At 36.2% G+C, this 6000-nt stretch overlaps 1 long non-coding RNA gene across 1 annotated transcript; it reads right to left on the bottom strand.

Moving 5' to 3' along the window:
- Positions 1–2784: 2784 nt before the first annotated feature.
- Positions 2785–3710, bottom strand: LOC132638360 (uncharacterized). The gene is made up of 3 exons (XR_009581695.1): positions 3504–3710; positions 3345–3415; positions 2785–3252 (listed from the first exon to the last, which is right to left on the bottom strand). It is a non-coding gene; the product is annotated as an uncharacterized LOC132638360 (long non-coding RNA).
- Positions 3711–6000: the final 2290 nt, after the last annotated feature.

The raw sequence follows: 6000 nt of genomic DNA, 5'->3' as shown, positions 1-6000 counted from the left end.
GGCTGAGTGTGGTCTTGGAAGCATAAAGGGCTTTCAAATTCATTTTTGACCAAGGGTGCACCATTAAAAGGTAATATTCTATCCTTTATTTACTTATTTTATTACTGCTTAGTAGTTAATTTATATGATAGTAGCTTGTTGATGTTAGTTGGTTGTTGTGTTGCCTTTGGTTCAATTAAATAAATGTACCGCTTGGGGTGCTGTTAAGATTCATTAGCTTGTTTAGATGTGGAGATTACTTCCTTTATTTTCAAAGCATATGTTTGACTTTAATAAGTAGTTCTTGAGATAGACTCAGTGTATGTGTTTCAAATAATGTCTTGTTTGTTTAGATACGGTTGAAACAGACTTCAAGTGCTCTGTTGGATGTTGAGGTTTCCTATTTTGGCTGTTCAATACATAAATATGATAAAAATGTGATCATATGAGTCATGATAGCAATTTAGTGAACTTTTAAATCAACACTGATCCTATTTGAATGCAGTAGAACATTAAAGTACTATGATGATCTATTTGAAACACATAAGGTAGTTGCTTTTCTTGAATCAGACTATGACATTTTGATTTCCTAAATTTTTTGTTTCAATTGTATAGTTAGTCTGAATGTCATGCTTTGGGCACTAGCTGATAGAATACTACGATCCTTTAGGATCCATGATTAGGGTTTGATGTCCGTACTTTATGTCTCTTATTGCTATTATTTTCCTGTCTTGTCTGTTCGTCTGCAGATCACTCATACATATATCCTCGTTGAAATGAAAAAGAGAGTAAAAAGGTGAAGCCTTTCTGATATTGAGAACATAATGATGGAATTCATGCTTTTATACTTGTTCTTGACTTGATGCATGCCATATCCATGCTTTTCATGTATCTATGCATATCATTTGAGGATATGATTGTGAGTACGATGGGATCTTGTTCCGGACGAGTGATGATGTTGGCACATTATATTGGCACTTGAGCCCGGTTGGCTATGAGACAGGTTATTGAGATATGATATGATTGAGGCTGTGATCCGAGGAAACTCCCAGAGCGGCGATATATGGGCCTCATGAGCCCCCCATGGGTCACGATTCATTAATATTCGAACCTGTGTATATCGGGAAGTGGAAACAAAGGCCTTGCAGTGCATTGCATTGCATTACATACATTCTGCATTGTTTGATCTATGTTGATGACTAATATTGATTACTGATTTCTTGCACTTGAACCAATAGCGGACAAGTGTGGTTATGGCGTCTTAGACCAACCCTCGTCTCCGTTCCGGAAAGGGTCGATTAACGATACATGTTGAGTACCTGTTGTTTATTGTACTCACGCTACACTTGCTGCACTTTTTTTTGTGTGTAGCCTCGATCCCTAGCACGAGTGGAGCCCGCGACTACTCGACTTCCCGTTAGAGCTCCGTTTGAGAGGCTGGGGTGAGCTCCTCAGATTCGGGATGGCTCCGGATCCTCTTATCCTTTACTTTCTGTCTTCTTCATTTCAGACAGTTCTTATGTATTTCAAACTATTTTTATACTCTTAGTAGTCCTTGTGTTATGGTGACGTCTGATTTTGGGAAAAGTTTGTAATAATTACTTAAGTATTTCTATTTAATATTGTTAAGACTTGAAAATGACTTGTATGCTTATTTCCGCTTTTATTATTCCGCTTATTTTGGGTTGTTAATGTTGGTGTTGGCTTACTTGTACGGTGAGACTAGTGCCATCACGACTTAGTATTTTAGGTCATGACGTAAAGCCCTTTTTGTCATATTTAAAAAAAAATTCGGACTCCACAGATATAGAGACCCAAAATCTTCACCACTGGAGATCGATTTTTGATGTTCAGCATTCGAGTTCTTACACATCTCGAACTATAATGGCACTGAGTATAGTCTGTTGTGATTGAAAGAGCAGTGGAATTGTATGTGGTTGAACATAAATATCCCCACGTAGGTGTCAGGCGATTGAGAGGAAGAAGTTTAGTGAATTATGAATAACTACATTTATGGCTGAAATATTTTGATTGTGCTATATTATGTCACCATCAATCATCAACTAGATCCACAGATCTAGAGAATACACAATTCTTGTTGAAGCCGTCAATATGGGCCGGCCCCGTCCATACGAGCAAGTCCACGTGGACTTTGAAATTTGGCAGGCTAGGCCGTGATAGGCCTTAAAATAGCCAGCCCAATCCATCCCTAGGTGAGCTGCTTGCCAGGCCGGGCAAACCTTTTTCTAAAAAAAAAAAAGATATTTAATGATTTTTTTAATTTAATTTTAATCTAAAAATGATAACATATATATTTACAAGACAATATTACAAGGTGTTTCTGCTTGCTAACCATGTCTAAAATCCACAAACAAAATAATCCTAATAATACTTGAAAAGCTTCTGCGAAACTAAATAACTTTTGACATTGTTAGCATATTAATAACTAGGGGTGGGCGTTCGGTTCTTCGGTTCGATTTTCTCATACTTCGGTTTAGCTATTTCGGTTTCGGTGTTTTGAAAGTGAACACCAAACACCGAACCAAACTAATTCGGTTCGGTTCTTTCGGTTTCGGTTTTTTGAAGTTTGGTTCGGTTCGGTTTCGGTTTTTTCAATTTGGTGTTTTCAATTCAGGCTTTCAGCGGCAGCAGCACAGTTCAGTGGCAGCAGCAGTTGCGCAGTTTCAGCAGCGGCAGCAGTTCAGCAGCAGACAGTTTTCAATTGAGCAACAATTTTCAATTTTCAGTGCAGCAATTTTCAGTTTTTAGTTCAGCAGTTCAGCATTTTTCAACAGTTTTCAGCAGTTTCAGCAGCAGTATTTTTCAGCAGTTCAGCAGTAACATAATGTGAACCTGAAGTCTTTACGGTGACCAGCAACAAACAACGTACAAGACAAAAACGAGTAACACAAACAACATAACGATAAAATGAGCAGCAGCCAAACAACCAAACAGCATAAATGTCCTAAATTTTAGCTCCAAATACAAAACATAAGTTGTAACACCAAGTGTTAAATCCGTCGTCTCACATAACAATCATAATTAAGTCCGAAATTTACCAAATTCAAAACATAAGCTTAAAGTTGAAGGTGAATCCGCCTATCTTCAAGACATCTCTTAATATGCTTCATTAAGCTAGATGTGTCATTTGCTCTATTACAATTAAGTATCGCACTGCATGTTAAGCACCTAGCTTTACGCCCTTCTTCATTGTCTTGAACCATCACAAAATGTTCCCAAACTTGTGAGCGAGCTCTAGAAGGCATGGTTGAACTTGAAAATAACAAAAAATAGATAAAACCAAAAGTTAGAAAATAACTTTCAAGATAAAAGAACAAAACTACAAAATAAAGTATTGACCTTACCACTAGTAACAAAGAAGCAAATTGCAATCATACATCAACAATGCAAGGATCTCTTCCACTATTTGCCATGTCTAAAGATAATTTAATCAAATATGTCATACAACATAAATAAGTATATTATCTTTTCACTAAAACACAAAAAAAAATACAAAATCTTACCAAGTTCAAGTTCCTCAAGATGATCCAAACTTTCTTCCACACTAATAGATTTAGTCTCTTTCCTAAGCCAATCTTAGATCAGATGTGTGAAGAACTGAAGAGTGAAGATGGAAGAATGGAAAGTGGGCGGAAGATGGATACGTTTAGTTAGGTTATTATTTGATACAAAACAATGAAATGAAAGTGGGCGGAAGATGGATACGTTTAGTTAGGTTATTTGATACAAAACAATGAAATGGAAGTGGGGGTTTTGTACTTATCTAACCTCTGATGATTGATATTTGATACAAAGTAATGAAAGTGGGCTTGGGTTTTATTTATTTTGGGCTTAAATTTAATGGGCATGGGCCTAACTATTTAATATTTTGGGGCTAATACTTAATATTTCGGTTTAAATCGAAAACCCGAAAAACCGAATACTAAACCCCGAACACCGAACCAAATCCCGAAATTTTTGAAAATTGAAACCGAACCCGAACCGAAAACCCGAAAAATCGAACACCGAAAAACCGAATTAATTCGGTTCGGTACGGTTTTTCGGTTTTCGGTAATTATGCCCACCCCTATTAATAACTGATATGACTCAAAACAAGTAGAGATATTAATAAAAAAAAAAAACACTAAACAGCTAATGAGTAACAATAAAGCTAGCTAAATAGGAATATTAACCTAGTTTTGTTCCAATAGATCACATTAAAACACAAAAAAAAAGGATGACAATATTCCATCCATTAAATATGTGTTGGTTTAAGTAGACTTTGAATTTAAACTCCTTTTGTTATATATAAAAGGAAAATTTACTTGTCATAACTACTTCTAAGACCTATTTATGAATAGTAACTACCTTTTATTTTATTTATTTTTCTTAACTAAAATATTTTCTTAAATTACACATCATAACTAGTGTCTTGTATTTCACAAGTTCCTCTTTCAAATTGATTTTCTCTCACCTACCAATTCTATATTCTCCTTCACCCCTCTCTTTCTCTCTCCGTTCCCTCTCCTACCACAGATCTCTTCTCCCTCATCCCCCCTCCACCCTCTCTTTATCTCATTCATCGCCGGCGACATGAATCCAGTACAGTCTCCGCCACCGCCACGAAAAACAAAGTTCCTATCGAAAAAGAAACATGTCACCGGTAGCATATATAACTTTCGGTGACCATGCCAGCCAGATCTGAAACTGATTTTCTCAGATCTGAAACTGATTTTCTCAGATCTGAGCATATACAATCTCCGTTCCCGACCATCTGCTCCGTTCCATTGCTCCAACGTCATTATTTGTTTTCGCTGGAGATTTGATATAGTGTATTCTCCCTTTTTTAAATATAGTGTACAAATTAGAAGAATGGAATGGAGCAAGCAACTGAATGGTAATTCCTCTTAATTTTGTCTACGTGGCAATCATTAAAAACAATAGCAGCTAAAGTTGTTGTTGGGAAATTGATCCGGCCAATTCACGTGTCAAATTGTAGCAGCCAGAGACCATCTGCTCCGTTTCATTACTCCAGCGTCACTGTCGTCAATTGCGGCGGTGGTAGAGGTTCGACATGTGGTGTCAATTCAGGCAGGTTGTTAGGGAAAGTTGAAGTACCGTTAGATTTAACGGGAACGGAAGTTAGGTCTGTGTTGTTTCACAATGTTGAATCTCTTCTCTCATTGATAACGGCGTTATTCTACCGCCCCTCCGGCATGAATCCAACGCATACTTCATCGATGAGAGTTGTGGAGCTTCATGCTCACCAAGTGTTTGATAAAACGTTTCAGTATATTTCAGTGTACTGTTTCAGGATATTTCGTTGTATTTCAATGTATTTCTAATTTATGTAACAGATTCTGATATATTTCATTGTATTCCATTGTATATACGCATACTGCAATTTTATATTTCTTAAACAATCAGCCATATTTCATTGTATTTCAGTGTATATTTTTCTGTATATGGAAGTATTTCTAAAAGTTTGGAATGGAGTAATTTGGAGAGAGAAACGTGGGTTGTTATGGAACTTCAACAGTTATGCGTGATACATGGTTGATTTAATTTGACTTACCATTTAAAATGAAAGAAGAGAATCTGTTCCATAAATACAGCCTATTTTTACTCTGCCAGATTTTGTATTTCAGTGTATTTCAAAAATGCGAACTCTGCCGGATTTTGTATTTTCATGTATTTCCCTGTATTTCAAAAACGCGAAATATAACCGAATACAACAAAAACTAGCTACGATTTGAAAATATAAAAAAAATAGATATAAATTGTTAAAAGTTATTAAAATGTAGCTGTTTAGGTAAGTTTCCCTATATAACATTACTTTTTATTTGGCCCACAGGCTGGCCCAGCCCAACTTCACTCAAGCCTCACATGCCAACGGGCTTACTCTGGCAGGGCTAAAAAAGGTCTCATTTTTAGTGGTTGATGTATTGGTATAATTAATTGCAGTATAAAATTCAACACAAAATAATATAATCTTTGATTTGTTGCATATTAAAAAAACAA

Source organism: Lycium barbarum, chromosome 4, assembly GCF_019175385.1.
Source record: "Lycium barbarum isolate Lr01 chromosome 4, ASM1917538v2, whole genome shotgun sequence".
In the NCBI taxonomy this organism is placed as follows: Eukaryota; Viridiplantae; Streptophyta; class Magnoliopsida; order Solanales; family Solanaceae; genus Lycium; species Lycium barbarum.
This window is presented reverse-complemented; position numbering and strand designations above follow the sequence as displayed.